This window comes from Papaver somniferum, chromosome 4 (assembly GCF_003573695.1).
Source record: "Papaver somniferum cultivar HN1 chromosome 4, ASM357369v1, whole genome shotgun sequence".
Lineage (NCBI taxonomy): Eukaryota > Viridiplantae > Streptophyta > Magnoliopsida > Ranunculales > Papaveraceae > Papaver > Papaver somniferum.
Genome location: NC_039361.1, coordinates 59,546,242 through 59,568,322, shown reverse-complemented (window position 1 = coordinate 59,568,322; position 22,081 = coordinate 59,546,242). Strand labels below are relative to the sequence as shown.

Here is a 22,081-nt window from a genome sequence, read left to right as displayed (position 1 = left end):
TGTCAAAAGTTCATTCATTCTTTTATCAATACATGCATATCAACATAAGAAAGACTTAACTTTTTACAAGATATGGGACAATCACAGTTCGTGGATGCAAACACACATATCCCATAACAAATTGCAATATATAAAACCATAAATATTAATACTGCAAAAATCATCTTCCAAACAGTTTTAGAATTTAAACAAATAAACCTAAAAACATGAAGATGAAAACGTTGGACATAGATATGTGTAATCACAATAATGGATATTCCAAACTCTAGTTATTATTCTAAACAAAACAAGAAAATAGAAGATTTTACTAGACGTTAAGACCTTTGAAGAATCTTTTATCATCCCCGAACTCCTTGTCGTCAACAGCCATTGGGACATAAGGTTCATGAAGATAGGATTTAATATCAATAAACCTTCTTGACTGATGTCGAACCAGGGCCTTCTGAATCTCACGAGTCTTAAATACAAAAGCCTTTATTTGTTGAATCTCCTTTTGCATCTCCTTCAACACTTCAAGAACATCAGAAAATTTCTGAGAATATGAAGGAAAGACTCTAGGCTTCCTCACATTCCTTCTTTTTCTTTTCAATGTCGGAGCTAACGGAGATTTCTCTTTTTCCTTCATGATTGATGGCTTGAAAATCATGTTAACATCCTTTACATCAGAAGACATGATATTCGGAGTATCCATAAACATATAGGTTTGTGAGAGGAAATCACAATCTCAACAAGCAGTCTTAAGATAAAAAGAGGTTTCAAGGAAGGAAAAAAGAATGTAGGGTCAACCTTTAACAGGTTCGTGCACGCACAATTCTGAACCCTAAAGAGAGTAGAATTGTCGAGAATAACCCTTCTTTATTGATAGACAGATATTTCAAAAACAAAACTAAGAAAAGAATAGAGCAACCTTTTCCTAAAGCCTGAGAGGTAAAAAATCTTGTCTCTTTTGATCAGGTACATGAGACAAGATTTACAAATCAACACAATCAAGTTGTGTTGCGGTGAATAACAAATTGTCCACCATTTTCCTCTTGAGAGGAATCCACAGACCTTTGTCGATCAAAATGATTTGACCATACTTTCTTATCTAATGGTCTTGTTTTATCTTTGGAAACTAACTTCTTAGACGAAGATAAACTCTTACATACCTCAGCGGTCTTCTGAGCAAGTTTAAGCTTATTTGCTAATCGATTTTCTATTCGTTGAAGTTTGTTGACATGCCTCAATTTGTGTTTATACTTGTAACACATTGATAGTTCATGACCCTTGAGAGAACAATATTAGCACGTCAATCTTGGATAAAAATCAGGCATCTGAGATATGCAAGAAACTAGACACATAGTGGAACCTGAAACATTACACACAGAGTTTCCAAAGAAGGGGTCAATTTTTTCTTCCAGATTGGTTGAGTTTTCTTCTGAAAGAATATCAAGATTGATGTATGTATTGCTACAATTATCAAAACCAATATTTTCACCAAGAAGTGCAACGCTTGATTTCTCGTCTTCATTAGAATCATAACTGTCAGACATTTCATCAAGAGTTGCACCAAGACCTTTGTTCCCAGTGTATTTCTTTCGATTTGGACACTCATTTGTAAAATTACAAAAACATATACACTTAAAGCACTGAGGCATATCCTCTTCATCAGTTTCATCAATATCCCTATTTTTAGGAGGAACACGATTATGAGGTTTAACTGATGACTTAGGTTTGTCTCTTGAAAACCGTTTACTTCTCTTCAATAGAAGATCTCTAAACTGTCTTGTGATAATAGAGACTGATTTTTCAAGATCTTCATCTGATGAATCAGTCTCAGAAAGATCATCCTCAGAGACATAACACTTTTACTTTTGTCAAGTAATTTAGTGTTTTTTTGTGCTTTGAAAGCAACATCCTTTCCGATTTTGGATGTGTGCTCATGATCAAAGATCTTTAGCTTTCCAACCAACGTGTTTCTGGAAATAGCATCAAGGTTATTTCCTTCAACGATGGAATGCTTCTTAGAATCGTATCTAGATGGCAGCGATCTGAGAATTTTCATCGCAATGTCCTTTTCAGGAATAGTCTTACCCAATGCAAAAGATGCATTAACAATTTCAGACATTTTGTGATTAAACTCATCAAATGTATTTTCATCTGCCATACGAAGGTTTTCCCAATCGTAATTAAGGTTTTGAAGCCTAGCTTCCTTTTCACTGGTATTACCTTAGAATACGGTTTCTAAGATATTCCAAGCATCTTTAGACCTAGTGCGCATAGTCACATGGTGCTGAAGATCTGGGGTAATGACATGTATGATGGCATTCAAACCGTCGTAGTTTTGCTTTGCGGCAAGTATCTCGGCAGGACTGTATTCACCAATGTCCTTAGGAACGTTTACATTTCCTACTGACACAACGGGAACATCATAGCCATTAACTACATAAACCAATGATTGGAAATCACGTTCTTGAAGAAAGGCACGCATAGTAATTTTCCACCGTAAATAATTAGAGCCATCGAACACTGGTGGTACGTTTATGGAGATAGAATTTCTGTCCATAGAGTCAGATCACTACAAACACAGACTGATAAGGTATTTAAACGTGTTTGCCTGCTCTGATACCAATTGAAAAAGCGGGGGTACAACAACCACACCCAATATTTTGATTAGCAATCTGTATGGACTAACTCCAATATACTTCCAAGAGAATCAACTAGACTCAATCTTAATAAAGTATATCAAAGAGTTCTAATATATCTATTTCACAATGTAATCAGAAAATCGAACAGATAAAAATCCGTGAGCCTGATTATCAGGTGAAATAACTTGAACGGTACCAAAGACCAATGCTCAAGTGTCAATAAATGTAAATCAACAACCAAAGGTTGGATATTCTAATTGATTGATCTTAACGCACAACCTGTGATATTTCAATTATATAACAAAATATAATGCTGAAAAGAAATAACAAAAACACCAGAATTTTGTTAACGAGGAAATCGCAAATGCATAAAAACCCCGGGACCTAGTCTAGATTGAACACACACTGTATTAAGTCGCTACAGACACTAGCCTACTACAAACAAACTTCGGTCTGGACTGTAGTTGAATCTCAATCAATCTCACACTGATCCAAGGTACAGTTGTGCTCCTTATGTCTCTGATCCCATCAGGATACTACACACTTGATTCCCTTAGCTGATCTCACCCACAACTAAGAGTTGCTACTGCCCAAAGTCGAAGACTTTAATAAACAAATTTGTATCACACAGAAAAGTCTATGATAATAGATAAATATGTCTTCCACAGAAATACCTACAAGTTTTGTTCCGTCTTTTGATAAATCAAGGTGAACATGAACCAATTGATAAACCGAACTTATAGTCCCGAAGAACAGCCTAGTATTATCAATCACCTCACAGTAATCTTAATCGACGCGGCGAAAGAAGATATTGTGGAATCACAAAAGATGATACGAAGGTGTTTGTGACTACTTTTATATCTTTCCTATCGGAGATAACAATGTCAAGCCAATCGTTACGATTGTACTCAATACGATAGAATCAGCAAGATCAAATCACACAACTACAAGAAAGTAGCATCGGTTTGGCTTCACAATCCCAATGAAGTCTTCAATTCGTTAAACTACAGGGTTTCGAGAAGAAACCTAAGGTTAAACGAGAATCAACTCTACCTTATACAACTAGTATCACACAGGAGGTGTGGGAATTAGGTTTCCCAGTTGCTAGAATTCTCCCTTATATAGTCTTTCTAATCAGGGTTTGCAATAAATATTAGCTTAGTAACAAAACATTCAATATTCACCGTTAAATGAAAACCTGATTAGATTCAATCTAATATCTTTCAACCGTTGGATCGAAAACTTAGCTTGTTACACATAAATGAAATACACGATTTTAGGTTTGTGTAACCGTACCCAAACATGTACATTTGTTGGTTCAACAGTAGTTAACCAAATGGTTATCCATATGAGCACTTTCATATCAACCATATTCTTCTTCACCATAACTAGTTCAAATGACTCAAATGAACTAGTTAGAAATTTGTTCAATTATATAAATCTTATATAACTATACAAGACACAATCGAAGCAAAAACGATTTGATTCACTCGATTCATGAACTTTATAGCCACGGTTTGCAATTTGCATTCCTTAGTTAATATAAATATAAGTTCACAAATAATCGTCTTTAGATATAACCAACTCAAGTACGCGGACTTAAGTTCCCGGAAGGAGTTCACAAACTCCAGCAGATATTCTCGGGATGAGAACCTCCGCCAGTTCGCGGACTGGGTTCGCAACTCTTGTTCCGGTTTTCCTGATCAACAAAGTAAGCATACTTTGGTTCAAGGAATAAGGACTTATACATATATGTGTTGCCACACAATGCTTATATCCAACATTGGTTATATAATCTACACTTTCATTTCGATCATTCAAACATTCTTAGAGGACGTTATATAGTTGTTATTCACAAACCATTTTTCGTCAAAGCCATTTTCAAAGTGATTGAAACATAACATGACTTTCGTCACTAGGTAAAGATTAACATGGCCAAAGCGAAAGCTTACCAACACATATTTCGAGAAATAGATAAGCGAGATAAACTCGTCTCGAAATAGCAAATGTGTATAATCAAAGTCTATATAGCAAAACGAATTTTGTCTCAAGATAGGAGATGGAGTAGATAGACTTTTGAGTGATAGATAAGTTCAATTCTCCACATACCTTTTAGTCGATGAAGTTTCTTTAGTTCCTTGAGTAGTTCTTCGTCTTATATGATTATCGCCATGGAGTTCTTGAGCTCAACTACACTTTCTATCGTAGTCCAAGACTTAGCTATAGTAGACTAGAAATCAAGACTTATAGTTTTGATCACTAACATTGACAAACATGCTTGAGATAGCAACGCATGCGAGTTCGGACGAGCAGTACTCTAACAGATTGACCTAGTTCTTTTTATGTCGTTTTGCCTTTTCGTCGTTTACAGGATAAACTTAGCGAAAACTTGGAAAGGTTCCAAAAAATTCGTGACATATAAAAAAGTATTGCAGAGCCACATAAGGTCTTAAATCTCCAGCCGAGATGCAACTTGTCGTTTTCGTGTTTCAGAGGATCATGACCAGAATGCGACAAATTATAAGATGAGACTAGCTTCCAAGACAGTGCTCGGCAAAAGAACATATTTATCTGAAGATTCAAAGCCGTCGGTCAATATGTTATCTCAATACCCGTCCCGTCAGAAAGAAAAGGAGTCCTACCGATTGTACGACTAAGTCTCGATGAGCCTCCATCTCGGTACACCAACGATTATCCAGTATCATTTTTCGATGGGACCTCACTTCACCCAAGAAGAAGAAGGAAAATATCTTCGCACCTGAACCTACCAAGGGAAAAGAAATCTGAAGTGCCAGCAATTCAGATAAAACTCTGTTACTCGACATACAGCTACAACCATCTACCGTAACTGAAATAAAATAAGAGACGTATCCGAGACCATACCTTCAGGATACACATTACTCATTCAGGCGCATACTAGAAGTTCCCTCGGTCAAAGTCTCTTCTGTTGAGAAAATCCAATTGACGGGTTATTCCATGAATCAGGCTCAGACGCGACAAGCGAAGGAAAATATATGACGATCACATACAATTTCCTCATGTCAAAAATTGACTCTTCCACGTGAAGAATTACCTAGAAGATTCCCAGAGAACTCTTCCATCAATAAAATAAACAAAAATCAACTGCGCAGTTGGACCTGAATGAATCTATTACCCTAATTGTACCAGAAGGCATATACTACTCTCAAGTTCGATTGAGCATCCTCCCAAAAGAAGAATAAATCTCAACGGATAATTTTACTACAGAAGTTCACATGAATCCCTGTCAATACACCTTGTAGAGGGGGAACAACAAATTTATCTTATCTACAAAGACACATGCGGCAGTTTCTCGACATGACTTTCCAAAGACATCTCCGTCCCACAGATTATCGCTTTCCCACCTTGATGACTCAATATCGTACGCTACAAGGGTTTTACTTCATTTTCTAAACGCCCCGAGTCAATGGAAATCCCTAGTATTATATTAAACTGGGGACTAGCGGAGAATTGCGCGTCACATACCTGCATGGGCAACAGGAGGTGGCCCAGACATCCAGTTTTCATATAACAGATTTAGAAACCATTAGCGCAGGAGTCTCAAAAGATCGGGACACATCAAGACCATTCAACTCCCCAAACCCACAACATGTTATTACTTGGGATTAGGTGACTAGAGATCGGCCTTTAAAATCGTGAAGGGGGGTTATCTCGAGAAATCTCGCATCTCTCTCTGGTCTCGTCGAATTCTTCTCCGTCAGCATCTATACTCAGCAATTGCAACCATTTCCGGGGTCCTGATAGAAGATAAGACGTTCTAGGGTTTGCACCAGAACTATATCAAGTAGAAGAAGCATTCAAATTATCCCTCAATAATAAACGCATGCAGTAGAAAACTAGGGTTCACAATCAGTTTGAAGAGGATTCTATAGTCTCCACTCTACTCAGACGCAACTCATACTTTAGTCACATGACTCGACGAACTAATACAAATGGGAAGAGAATTTGACAACGTGTTATTGATAAAAGTATCAGTCCATGTCTCTCCTATCATGTGATAAAAGGGCATGGTGTTTCAATACATGATCCAAGAGATATCATCAAAACACTTGAAGGAATTGTTGCTAAATAGATCTGGACTCCAAGTTCAACTTCATACGGATATATTACCGGATAACAAGCTCAATATCCCTAATTTTTCCCCATTAGATGAAGGTTGGGTCTTTTCTGTTCAATAGTTGGGGTCAACCACTGAAATCGGACGTCAAACGAAGTTTTTACAGCCTTTGGAGTCAGGATCGCGCATGGAAGGAACTTCTATTACGAATTTAACTTAGGGTTTTCACCTACTCGCATACCCGACGGAGAAATCTAGGGTTTGCATCAAATTTGAACTCATGAGGGTCCCATTACTTTAACAGATTCATATGGAAAAGGTTCAGAGAGAGAAAATATCAACCCTGGAGAAATCTTCCGACAGAGACCCCTCCAGAAAGTCTCTTTCTTCATGTCCCGCTGCTTCACTTCGGCCTCTGCATGTCGAGCCACCTTCTTAGCATGTTCCAGCTCTTCATTTACCATGCTTTATTCCATATTAAGAAACTCTCTAAAATACGAGGACCTGAACTCAACTCCCCCCGACGGATCCTGATAGAATTGAGCCCAAAGATTCTCACGGGTTGTCACCAAGTTTCTCAGGTTTACAAAATCATCCGAATCAAGACCGTTCGGAGTTATCATTCTCATGATATAATACATCGCTAAGTGTCTCATCCGAAGTCAAGATATGGGTTTTGTGAAATTACCCTCATGCCGGTCAGTTGTCTCTGCACCCGAATCTCTTACTGAAATCCCTTTGAAATTGTTGAAGCCTTCCTCATCCGCATTCTACCAAGATCTAACTCGTTCTCACCATCAAGATTACTCTATATACAAAGAGGATATCAGATAAGGCTGCAAAGTTCAAATTACATAAGTTAAAATCAAGGTAGCAACAACACAGGACTAGGGTTAGATTAACATGAGGACCGACCTTTCCCACAAAAACCTTGTCCTCTTACAATCCCTTCAAGCCTTGTCTTCTCCTAGTCCCTTCAAGCATACCCTCATTCCTAGAGTCCTGTACTTATCAATAAATCCATCTCACATTTCATGATGGATTTGTTTGGGTCCACACTTTAACAAGGGATCAAGCAAAATACATTTTCTGGAAACCAAAGAGTAAAAACGAATATTCAATACCACGGACGTGTCTCTGGCCTAAGAATACAAAATTCACGACCTAAACCAAGCTAAGGAATAATAGTGAAGTCATAATACTCCAAGGGTTGTGCTTGAAGCAAGAGAATGTTTTAAGAATCCAACTGAAACAAGGATTCCTTTGGTAATTCAGATTGATGAACATTGCAGCGCGAAGACTTGAAAATTGATGACAATTCAAAAGGAATTTCGGGGTACTTTCTGAGGAAAATGTGTTCCTCTATGTCTTCCCAATAACTTACCAAAAGGGCGCTTCAAACAGACAAACGATATAGGAGATATGGTCCCAACACCGAAGTAGGTGCAATCTGAAAAACTCCTGAAATTTTATACGGGATTTTTGAAGTCAAAAGTATACACGGATTTGATTGACCAAACGAACTCGGAATCAAGTCATTATTTTTGCATTAGAAAGCATATTCTCTTTTATTTCAAATATAGGGTCCGGGACTCAAATCAGTGTCTGCATGAATATTTTACGGACATTCTCCCTAAGTGTCTCAAATTTGAAGTTTTTTTTTTTGACGAACACCTATAAAAGTGAATCCTTGACAAATACGACTACTTATATTCATTCAATGGTCGAAGGAATATGAATATATGATCAAGAAGGGACAAATATCAAGACTTTCCAAAGATGACTCTATGGAAAACGAAGGATGGGTATCTACATTAGCAAAATCAAGATGATAAGTACTTATGTTAACTTCCACGTCATCAGTTTGAAGGTTAGTATCGTTTTGAAAGAAGAACAAGGTTACCATCTATGCAAAATAAAGATGCTATTACTCATCACGCCACTATGAAGAACTCAATTCAAGAACACCAAGCATTAAAAGTTAGCACGCGAATTTCCTTCAGAGTGCAATACAAATCCTACTTCAAATAAAAGGATGAATCTCACTTGAACAAGGAAACCAACTTCCAAAAAGATCCCAGGACGTGTTCTACTTGTTTCTATCCTTACCCAAGTAAATCAAAATTCATGCCGAAGTTTCTCCACCTCCTTGAACGCAGATTTATTAAGAAAAAAGGCAGAAGTAAACACAGAAGTTCCCCTAGTTCGATATTTTTGGCTATTTTGAAGAAAGGGGGATTTGGCTAAAAGAAGTGATCAAGTTCTTATCCAATCATGGAACCAGACCCATACACATGGTTTTCAAGTTACCTCAGCCTCCAATGCGTTCAACTAGAGTTCAAGCCAAGCAAGGAAAGGAGTTTTAAGAGAAGACAAAGGAATTCAACTTAAACAAGAAATTCTACTGTGAATAAAATTCGTGGAACATATTGGACCAGTTTCTAAACCTAGAACACGTCCAAAATACTTCTCTTTTCAATTTGATTTCAAAAGGAAAGCCTTGAAGCAAAAGGAATAAGATTTGGAGTTCAAAGAGGAATTTAGAGGAATTTGGATCAGATAAGGAAACTGTGGGTTTTCTTTCTTCTAAAATTCCTCCAAACCGTGGACAAGCCCTTTTCATGCGTGAGGATGCTCTCCTAGGCCATTGGGACGTGATTTATTCTCTCTGAAATTTTTCAGAGGGATCAAAGTCGAAGAGAATTAGGGTTTTGACGAAAATAACCCTAATTTCAAGAATTTGGTGAAAAAATGATTTATTCTAAAAGAGAAGGGACCGAGCCTCTCCTATTCTCTTGGACGGTTCTCTAGGCATCTTTCAATCCCTTTTAGCTCATTACTCTTCAACAACAAAAAAAACGAGCTCATAAGGGATTTTGACCAAATTACCTTTATATTGCAATTTTAAGTATTTTCAAAGAAGAAAGCCTTAATACAGCTAGAGACCGACCAAGCTCTCATCTAATCATTCCAAAGGAATCATAAACGTGAATATTGAGTTCTCTAAGTGTTTGAAGAAGAATGGAATCGAAACGGAATCCAGGAAGGAAAAATTTCAGAGAAAATAAAGGGAATCTGGCTCAAAACAGGGAATTCAGATTCATGATTTCCAAAACCAGGACCAGAGACGCGCCAATCCATATTTCAAGACGTGACTATTCCTAGGGAGGCTCCATGTTTCTCTCATGCGAAAGAAAAATCAAGCTCATAGTAGTTTTTTAAGAAAATACCCTTAGTTTCAAAGGTATGTACTTTCTCTAATAAAGAGGAGTCTGATTGGCACAAGGAATTAAACAAGCTCTAACCACACAAGGTTCTGACCCCACAAGATATATGCACACCTTCAAAGCCTCGTCAAGCCTCTTCAGAGTGTTTGAAGGAGTCAGACGCGAACAAAAGAGAAATTAGGGTTTAGATATGATACAAGCCTAAATTCAGAATTTACATGGGATAGGGACTCCGTAACTTAAAAAGTAAATGCATATCTTTTCTCACGGACCCTCACCAACATCATGGCCATCCAAGAAACCGTTCGAAAATTACCTATTCCCCACATACTCGCCTATACAAACTCGGAAGCGCTCAAGGATGCACAAAGAGAAAAAATTAGGGTTTTTCCAAGTAAACCCTAATTTTCAAATCCCATTCGACCAAGATGGAAATTTCATCTTTACAAGACTCTATTCCCATTCCGATGATGCTTCCCAATGCGAAAGCCAAAAGGAATAAGGAAGAAGTTTGGGTTTTGATCAAAGAAACCCTAATTCGCAAGTCTAGTCTCTCAAAACGGAAATTTTAGTTCATCAAGGCTCAATTGTCACGCTAGTAACGTCTCCGAACATGAAATCCAAGAAGGCTCCCAAGTCCAGAATTGATTCGAAGTCCAGAATCAGAGCAAGCAAAGACTAAGCATCAATTCGGGGACTCCGCAAGTGAACTGTAAATTCGTTCCTGAACGATTCGTAACCATATTTATACTCATCATAGAACAATCAAGGTTCTACTTTCAGTAGGGGACTTAATGGAGATGGTGAAATTTGGATAAGGGGCAAAAGTGTCATTTCAAGACAATAGACAAAATTAAACTCTCACTGGAGCGATTAGTTCCTTGGCCCTCAAGGCACCCTTAGCCACGATTTCTAGGATACGTCCCCGCGAGACACTACTGGTCATGATGCTGTGATTCCTAGCATACATCCCCACGAGATATTGCTGGTCATGTAGGTTCTGTAGAGCGTAAAACGTCCCCGACAGACTTATGAACCAGAACAACTACAATTCCAGCATTTCTGCACGAGACGCAGTTGATTGTGATGCCATGATTCCTAGTATACATCCTCGACGGGGTACTGCTGGTCATGTAGGCTCTGTAGATGTGTAAAAATATCCTCGTCGGACTTATGACGTAGAGCGGAGATATGCATGTCTCCTGTAAGCACGAGTCATCCTATTTGAGATCAAGAACTGATTCCTAGTACATCACCGTGAGATACACTGGTGATGTCTACTCTAGGATTTGAGTCGACTTACTGAGGTTTCCGAATAATTCCTAGGATATCCCCGCAAGATAAACTGGTTATTCTGCCTCTGGGCCCATTCGACAGACTCCTAGAACATCCTTTCGAGATACACTGGGATACACTGGTCTTGTCGGCCCCATCAAATGGACACAGTTGATTCCTAGCACATCTATGCAAGATACGCTGGTCAAAAAACAAGTGACCCAAAGTCTCACAGAAACATTAATCGGGAAAACAAATACCTTTCTTTCTCTTCAGGACGAGTCCCAGCAGACCACTGAGAGATTCATGTCCGTCAATAAAATCTTCATATAGATTTGTATCCGTTCACAAAATCTCAGAGAGATTCAAATCTCTCTGCAAAATATCTTCGCAAAATATCGGAGAGATTCGAATCTCGCGGCAAAATCTTGGAGAGATTCAAATCTTTCTGCAAAATCTCGGAGACATTCAAATATTTTCGCCAAATCTCGGAGAGATTCAAATATCTTTGAAAAATCCCGGAGAGATTCAAATCTCTCGGGAAATCTCAGATAAGGCTGAATATACCCATGGTAGGCATGAGCCTCATGTAGGAATCGAGTCTCCTCTCCACGCGAATTCTGAGGCATCCCATGCCTTTTCACGTGACTCATCCTAGTCATTCTTATAAATCGAGATAATGTCTCTTTATCTCAGCCAACTCGGCTAAAGATAATATTTCTCTCTCTCAACACGCCATCACAAAGGTTGATTCAGCTTTACACAAATGGGAGGATAACAATTAGGGTTTTGGTATGGCGGTCTACAGTACGTGTGAGAAATACCCGGCTTATTTCTCACCACAGAAGAGAGTAAAGGCGGTGGAATAATGAGATAAACTCAACCTAGTTTATCCATATTCCTGAAGAGACGGGAGAATCGCTCCGCACGAAATGGAGAGCAATCCTTATCTTCACCGACCTGAGATTAGAGAATTCAGCTATAAGTAGGTCATCTATTTATCCAAGCTACATCATCTTTCTCAGAGAAATTCTTCCTCAAATCCTAGAATTCTATGATCTCTATAGCTCCCCCAAGCTAGCAGCTGACTAATTCAAGAGATTAACTAAATAAAGAGGCACTACGAATCTAATTCAAATAATTAAACATTCAATTAAGAAATCCGTTACAGAACTTAACCCAAAACTAGCCCCACTCAGAAATATATATACAAGAACTTCTCTCAAATGATACATATACAATATTCATTTTGTTTACAAATAGAAAATATAACATAATAAACATAAGAAAGTTAGCCAACTACGGACTCGACTCCTCGAAGATTCCGCTGCGCAACTCTGATCTGTCTATGAAACTGAAAGTGGGAATGGGAGAGAACATCATCCCTAAAAGGGGTGCCCAGTAGGAATAACATTTAACTTTCAAGTAATTATTGGAAATGATTTGAAAACAATTCATGTTTTCCCTAAACACTAGAATGCAACCAATTTCACATAGGTAAACAATCATGTATATGGAACTATAATATGGTGACTCGTCGCGCACCTGGATAGCTATATGGTAACTCGTCCAGCACCTAGTGATTGCATAAAATCTCGAATTCATGTAGGTATAAATGAAGGAGCAATATCTTATATACCACAGATGGAAATTCTCATTTCCCAAATAATTCATAAAGACAAACAAAGCATTACAATTCCTTTCCAAGCAATGGAAAGATTAAAAGAAATAGCAGAACTTTCATAATCAAAGTTAAACAATGCAGGGAAAGCACAACCAGACAATGCATGAATTTGTTAAACATAAACTTTGGTAAAAGAAAACAACAATAATCACAAAAGAGTTAAAAGTATTGTCACCTCTTTTGATGACAAGACACGCCTACCTTGAGATCCACGATCCACTGGTTCATCCTTTGAATCGATCGTTGTTAATATAGACTAACTGTTAATCACACAAGAAGTCTAAGAATCTAGCCATCATGGCTCACACAAGAATCATATAGGTTTCTATCTAATGGTTCTAATCCCATTATGGTATCTCATTCTCTATCTTCAACATAACTAAGAGTTTACTAATCCAATTAGGTTGATTCTATAGTCCGTAACTAAGTCTTATGAATATCTACAACTTTGTAGAAGAAATCAAATGTTAATTCGGACCACAAGAGGTCCAAAATGTCTACTTAAGAAAACTACCCTAAGCCCAAGTCCATTAAACAAGCCCATTAACTAAAGTCCAGTCCATCTGAGTCAACTAACAGTCAAAGGGTCAATTAACGGTAAACGTCAGTCAAAAGTCAAGTCAACAGTCAAGGTCAGGTCTAGTCAACCGATCCAACTCAGTCAAGGTCATGTGAACTGGTCAGCTCAGGTCAAAAGAGAAACTCAGTGAGTCACATATCCGACTCAGTCAGATACACTGACTAGGGTGACTAATAGGTCTAAACTCTATTGTATCTACAAGAACACAACCACCTGATTTTATTCAATTGATCACTATACAAATTTATTCGTTCTAACAGATTTATACAATTTAATACCACTGAAATCTAAGTTTACCTTGATCTACACTTGCAGGCTTTCACTAAGACTTTTCCATAACAACATTGCAACCAACTTGGCCTAAACATCTTGTCAGCACACACAAACTTTAAGAGTTTTAAGCATAACATAGCCTATTTCAACTGAATTCGCATTTCAGTTCTTCTTGAACAACAACACTACCATCACAGTTCCAATACTAGATTCAGTTCACGTTTCTCGAGCCACTAGTCATTCCCCAATTGTAACTTCTCAATTCTGTTTATCAGCAGTATCTACAACACTTATCCATTCTAAATCAAACCAACATGCCCAATTCAGTCCCTGTCTGCACAATCTATAAGTTCAATAACACCAATCTCATGAATTCCAAATCTTAGAATCACCACCTCAGTTTCAACACCACTTTCATTTATTAATACCTGCACCCAAAAAACCTCAAACTTCACCTGCAATCACCACCAATCACCAAAACCAATACGATTTTATTCTCTCAATCCCAGATTCAAGACCACACTACCACCAACACTACATCCGCAACATCTCAATTTCATGAAACAACATCAGTAGCTACAGAACACCACTTTGGAACTCGACTCCATCTGCAACATCAATTCATCTCTAGTTCTAAACACGTTCCATTCTCAACATCTCATCTTGAACAAGGCGCAACTGATTAGTCAATCATTTCTTCCTGAATTCAGTTCATCCAATTCTTATCAAAGACATACTACACATATTAACTACAATCACAGCTAAATCCAACTCTTCTTATCTTTATAGTCCAACATATATACTCAACAATGAACTGAAGGCTATACAAACTTACTTAGAGAAACATTTACCTTAAATAGTTCCATTCCAGCAAATTGACACCAGCTCATCTTCTTGTTTGAATCGATTCTTCAATTCTTCTTGAGACAAGGTTTTACATCTTCTGAATTTCTTCACCAAGTTTCTTCTTATGAAACCCTAACCTTAATTCCCGGTATCATCTTTCAATTCTTGTTCTTCTTCATATCGGTTTCCTCATAACTTCCAATTAAGCTTACGCATCATCTATTTCCTTTCCTAGAACATTAATTCCACCTTCTAATATTATCTTAATTCTTCTCTTGAATCCCTAGTTCTTAATTTGATGAAGAACATAAACCCTAACTCTCTGATTTTATCCTCAACAACTTCAGAAGCTTCAATTATACAAACCCATCTTACAATTCTATCTAAATCATCTCAATCTTTGACCAATTCGAATTCCAAAACAACATGCAGAAACCTTAATTTCTTTCCCAAACTTCTCTTCTACAGTTCGATATCAAAACATCGATATAAACCTTTAATTCATTAAACCCAACCATGAATTACTTGCCTTCATTTTCAATTTATATAAACTTCAGTTAAATCCAAATATCAGAACCCTAACTCCAGATTCTAACCAATCTACCATTTCTTCTGCTTTCCTTGCCAAACCAAAACAACCCGAGCACCAACAGCCAAACCTTAGTGTTTTTCTTAAGTTTTCCGATCTCAAAACTAAAAATCTTCTCACAGAAGAACGAGCACGAAACAACAGGGAAGAAGAGGAAGAAAGAAGAAGAAACGAGAAAACAAAGAAAAGAGAGAAATGAATTCTTCTCGATTGGTTTTGAAGATAAGGACGATCAAAATGTTAAAGGAACCCAAGAATATTATAAGGGAAATCCATACGTGTCCTTGTTGCATCAAAATCACTTTTTCCGGAAAGGACAATTTTGCCCTTCATATTGTCTTGATGTTTTCTTCTTCATCTGATATTTGATTCACACGTTCGAGTAGTCAATTCCGCATAACTTTTCGAGATCTAACAGATGGTACTAGTTTCATATCTAGTTTGTTGTTAGATTAATTCCTATTTATTAACGCTCGTGTTAAACTAATCGAATTATTATCGACTAAGATGTCTCTTGATCCTTGTTAGACCAGTCAAATAGCGTTGACGGGCTTGAGGGTCCTTAAATTCTCCCCACCTTATACATTTTCGTCCTCGAAAATCAAACCTCCTTCCGGTCTTCAACAACTCCCCACCTTAGAAAATTTCCTATCTCTTGTCTAAGCGCAAAACAACATGAAACAAAGCACAGACCTATATGGCTTTCTACAACTAAAATTTGTGGCTCTAGGTTCAACTACGCTGATTTAAATTCTATCAAATATGGAAGTCTAATTTTTGTTAAACTGATTTCTATTTTATAAGATATCCATCTATAACTTCAAGGAAAAATCCTGCAAATCTTTCTAAGTGAACCTACATCTATTGGTTTTCTAAATTAATTTACAGCATATTTCTATGATCGGTCATCTCTGAATGCAGTTGCCTGTCAAGGTTGGCCAATCCCAACAATGCCTTCCTACGAACAGAGAAAACACAACCTTCATTATTCCCCGGTGCTGGATTTTTTAAATGCTAACTTATTATGACCAATCAATCTCTAAATTCTATTTTAACTAATTTAACTTAAAAATTTTGCTTCATAATTTATATAAATAGGTAACATCATTTTAATCAATTTAATCATAAAAATTTATTTTATTTTACTTTTATTTACCATTATCATATTTATTTATTTCTTTTAATGAAATCAAATTTTAATTACAAATGAAACTATACTATTATAACTAAATAATTTTTAAATCATGTACTATTTAAGAACAACTTAATGTTATCACCATTATCCAAATATAAAATTTATATCTATTTGTTTATTTCATTATCTAACTTGATATAAGTAAATAACAGCTAACAATTTTTCATAATTGTTTGGTATTAACAATTTTATTAGTATTATTACAGTTATTTCTTATTTCTTAAACTGATAAAAGCTAATCGTAATTAATTATAATGTCAATATTAATTTTTATTATTAATACTAGATTTAATTAGATCTAACTTTGTTTCCTTAAATTTATATCATCGCTAAGTAATCCTTAAGGTGTACTATTAATAAGAATTACACTTTGCTATTGCTATCCTATTATTATGATCCAAATGATATTTATAATAAGCTTAAATTTTATATAATGAGTATATATAGTGTTATTATTCTCCTATCTAATCACAATTTCTAGTCTTAATTACACTATCATTTTCATTATTCTTAAGTTAATAGTCCAGTTGGTACACTAAGCCTTAATCTTCTAAATATAATCCTACATTCGCGAAAAGATTGATATATTAAATTTTATTTATCCATATTGAATCCATATACTCTATCTTGTTAAATAATGGCGTTGATAATTTAATATGATTTAAATTTGAGTCTGCATAAAATTTTAATATGTCTTATTAGTCTTTAGATTTTGGTATTAATAATAAGTATCTTATTCACAGACAAACTTTATTCTCCTTTAAGTTTAATTTTGTACTCAGCATTCAAGTATTATAATTATCACTTCATGTATACAGTTTAGTGATTCAATGATCATTTATTGGACTAAAGAAAATCAGGATATAAGGTCGTTAACAAGTTTAGTTATTGTATGCATCATATGACCTCAAAATCCTAATCCTACCTAATAAGTCTTATATTATCCATCTGGTTTGAACGCAAAACACCTAATTCTAATTTGTTATTAGTTAACTTTGCAAAACTTAATCGTACATAGGCACTAATAATTTTCCATAATTACTTAATCATAACTATTATTTGTTTATCGTATCCTTGTTGAAATTTTAGCTAAGTTTAATATGGTACTGATTCCAAAAATGCTAACATTATCTTATTAAAGTTATTATTACTATTATTTTGATTTATAATTACTATTATAGTATTTTTATTATTAACATTAATGGTTGAACTATTATTCTAACTACTCTTACGAATATTGTCGAATCCCAAAAATATCGTTAACATTTATGTATTTATAAATTGTTTACTCTTCATATAAGTCAAGTATTTATAAGTTTCTACGTGTCTTTCGAGATTTATCAATAATAATAATCTTAATATTTTTAGTATTTAATTGTTTACGTGTTCATACCTTTTTAGATTAATCATTCTCAAATCCTCATTAGCTAAAGTTATTGGTGTACTCTACAATTTTTACTTCATTACATATACAAACAAACAATCAAACAAACAAACAAATCAATCAATCAAATAATTGTTTTAATTATTGATAGCTTTTAGTGACTAAGATTTATCTCACAAACCAAACCCAGTTCTAAACTAATCTAGTTCACTAACTGACACTGGCTATTTCTATCTTTTCCCATATAAGATCTAATAAAGAGATCTGATACCAACACTGTAGCGCCCCCCAATCTAGCAGCTGACTGATTCAAGAGATTAACTAAATAAAGAGGCACTACGAATCTAATTCAAATACTTAAACATTCCATTAAGATATCTGCTACAGAACTTAACCCAAAACTAGCCCCACTCAGAAATATATATACAAGAACTTCTCTCAAATGATACATATATAATAGTCATTTGGTTTACAAATAGAAAATATAACATAAAAAACATAGCAGAAGTTAGCCAACTACGGACTCGACTCATCGAAGCTTCCGCTGCGCAACTCTGACCTGTCTCTGAAACTGAAAGTGGGAATGGGTGAGCACATCATCCCTAAAAGGGGTGCCCAGTAGGAATAACATTTAACTTTCAAGTAATTATTGGAAATGATTTGAAAACAATTCATGTTTTCCCTAAACACTAGAACACAACCAATTTCACATAGGTAAACAATCATGTATATGGAACTAACTCCTTCCAAATAATATATAATATGGTGATTCTTCCCGCACCTAGATAGATATACGGTGACTCGTCCCGCACCTAGTGATTGCATAAAAGCTCGAATTCATGTAGATATAAAGGAATGAGCAGTATCCTATATACCACAGATGGAAATTCTCAATTCCCAAACAATTCATAAAGATAAACAAAGCATTACAATTCCTTTCCAAGCAATGGAAAGATTAAAATAAATAGCAGAACTTTCATAAATCAAAGTTAAACAATGCAGGGAAAGCATAACCAGGCAATGCATGAATTTGTTAAACATAAACTTTGGTAAAAGAAAACAACAATAATCACAAAAGAGTTAAAAGTATTCCCACCTCTTTTGATGACAAGCCACGCCTACCTCGAGATCCACGATCCACTGGTTCATCCTTTGAATCGATCGTTGTTAATATAGACTAACTGTTAATCACACAAGAAGTCTAAGAATCTAGCCATCATGGCTCACACAAGAATCATATAGGTTTCTATCTAATGGTTCTAATCCCATTATGGTATCTCATTATCTATCTTCAACATAACTAAGAGTTTACTAATCCAATTAGGTTGATTCTATAGTCCGTAACTAAGTCTTATGAATATCTACAACTTTGTAGAAGAAATCAAGTGTTAATTGGGACCACAAGAGGTCCAAAATGTCTACTTAGGAAAACTTCCCTAAGCCCAAGTCCATTAAACAAGCCCATTAATAAAGTCTAGTCCATCTGAGTCAACTAACGGTAAACGTCAGTCAAATGTCAAGTCAACAGTCAAGGTCATGTCTAGTCAACCGATCCAACTCGGTCAAGGTCGGGTGAACTGGTCAACTCAGGTCAAAAGAGAAACTCAGTAAGTCACATATCCGACTCAGTCAGATACACTGACTAGGGTGACTAATAGGTCTAAACTATATTGTATCTACAAGAACACAACCACCTGATTCTATTCAATAGATCACTATACAAATTTATTCGTTCTAACAGATTTATACAATTTAATACAACTGAAATCTAAGCTTACCTTGATCTGCACTTGCAGGCTTTCACTAAGACTTTTTCCATAACAGCATTGCAACCAACTTGGCCTAAACATCTCGTTAGCACACACAAAATTTAAGAGTTCTAAACATAACATAGCATATTTCAACTGAATTCGTATTTCAGTTCTTCTTGAACAACAACACTACCATCACAATTCCAATACTAGATTCAATTCACGTTTCTCGAGCCACTAGTCATTCCCCAATTGTAACTTCTCAATTCTGTTTATCAGCAGTATCTACAACACTTATACATTCTAAATGAAACCAACATGCCAAATTCAGTCCCTGTCTGCACAATCTATAAGTTCAATAACACCAATATCATGAATTCCAAATCTTAGAATCACCACCTCAGTTTCACCACCATTTCCATTTATTAATACATGGAGCCAAAAGAAGTCAAACTTCACCTGCAATCACCACCAATCACCAAAACCAATACGATTTTATTCTCTCAACCCAGATTCAAGACCACACCACCACCAACATTACATCAGAAATATCTCAATTTCATGAAACAACATCTGTAGCTACAGAACACCACTTTGGAACTCGACTCCATCTGCAACATCAATTCATCTCCAGTTCTAAACACGTTTCATTATCAACATCTCATCTTGAACAACGCACAACTGATTAGTCAATCCTTTCTTCCGGAATTCAGTTCATTCAATTCTTATCAAAGCCATACTCCCTACATATATTAACTACAATCACAGCTAATTCCAACTCTTCTTATCTTTATAATCCAACATATATACTCAACAATGAACTGAAGGCTATACAAACTTACTTAGAGAAACATTTACCTTAAATAGTTCCATTCCAGCAAATTGACACCAGCTCATCTTCTTGTTTGAATCAATTCTTCAATTCTTACTGAGAAAAGGTTTTACATCTTCTGAATTTCTTCACCAAGTTTCTTCTTATGAAACCCTAACCTTAGTTCCCAGTATCATCTTTCAATTCTTGTTCTTCTTCATATCGGTTTCCTCATAACTTCCAATTAAGCTTACGCATCATCTATTTCCTTTCCTAGAACATTAATTCCACCTTCTAATATTATCTTAATTCTTCTCTTGAATCCCTAGTTCTTAATTTGATGAAGAACATAAACCCTAACTCTCTGATTTTATCCTCAACAACTTCAGAAGCTTCAATTATACAAACCCATCTTACAATTCTATCTAAATCATCTCAATCTTTGACCAATTCGAATTCCAAAACAACATGCAGAAACCTTAATTTCTTTCCCAAACTTCTCTTCTACAGTTCGATATCAAAACATCGATATAAACCTTTAATTCATTAAACCCAACCATGAATTACTTGCCTTCATTTTCAATTTATATAAACTTCAGTTAAATCCAAATATCAGAACCCTAACTCCAGATTCTAACCAATCTACCATTTCTTCTGCTTTCCTTGCCAAACCAAAACAACCCGAGCACCAACAGCCAAACCTTAGTGTTTTTCTTAAGTTTTCCGATCTCAAAACTAAAAATCTTCTCACAGAAGAACGAGCACGAAACAACAGGGAAGAAGAGGAAGAAAGAAGAAGAAACGAGAAAACAAAGAAAAGAGAGAAATGAATTCTTCTCGATTGGTTTTGAAGATAAGGACGATCAAAATGTTAAAGGAACCCAAGAATATTATAAGGGAAATCCATACGTGTCCTTGTTGCATCAAAATCACTTTTTCCGGAAAGGACAATTTTGCGCTTCATATTGTCTTGATGTTTTCTTCTTCATCTGATATTTGATTCACACGTTCGAGTAGTCCATTCCGCATAACTTTTCGAGATCTAACGGATGGTACTAGTTTCATATCTAGTTCGTTGTTAGATTAATTCCTATTTATTAACGCTCGTGTTAAACTAATCGAATTATTGTCGACTAAGATGTTTCTTGATCCTTGTTAGACCAGTCAAATGGCGTTGACGGGCTTGAGGGTCCTTACAATCTCTCTCTTTTTTTGCTTCCCTCCCTATGACCAGCCCTAAATCTCTTCCATATGACTGAAGCTGCCTTTGAACGGCCACTGTGCGTGGTTTAGGCGAAGACTGATCGTGCTTAACCTCCCGTAACTCACTTTCAGAAATCTTAGAATCTCATTTCTAACCTCTTTCAGATTTTAGGTAACTACAGTAATATATGCTTGTTGTGAATTGCAGCTGGGGTCTTACCTCCTTCCCGTCGATCAAACAAATCTACACTCGGGTATTAATTCTTTTCAAAATCATTTTAATTTTTATGTGCGCTTTTATTTTATTCTTAGCTCTTAAATTACGTTATTGGTGGAGTCTGTATACTAAATATGAGTTTGTCCTATACAGTGTAGGCTTAAGCCCAACCAATTAATAAATGGAACTTGTTTTGAGGCGTAATGGTGACAAAGTAGAGATTATGTTGTAAAACTCCGTTATCCACCATTTTATAATAATGACAGTTATGTCCTTACTTAATTAATGTTAATGATTATAACTAGTTGATAATGATAATAATT

General features: G+C 35.9%; 1 long non-coding RNA gene across 2 annotated transcripts; it reads right to left on the bottom strand.

The window, feature by feature from the left end:
* Window positions 1-12,397: 12,397 nt before the first annotated feature.
* Window positions 12,398-21,248, bottom strand: LOC113275635. Of its 2 annotated transcripts, none has more exons than XR_003323690.1 (3): window positions 19,555-21,248; window positions 18,873-18,957; window positions 12,398-12,579 (listed from the first exon to the last, which is right to left on the bottom strand). It is a non-coding gene; the product is annotated as an uncharacterized LOC113275635 (long non-coding RNA). The 2 variants fall into 2 exon arrangements; XR_003323689.1 differs by lacking the exon at window positions 12,398-12,579 and adding an exon at window positions 17,960-18,347.
* Between the last annotated feature and the right edge of the window lie 833 nt (window positions 21,249-22,081).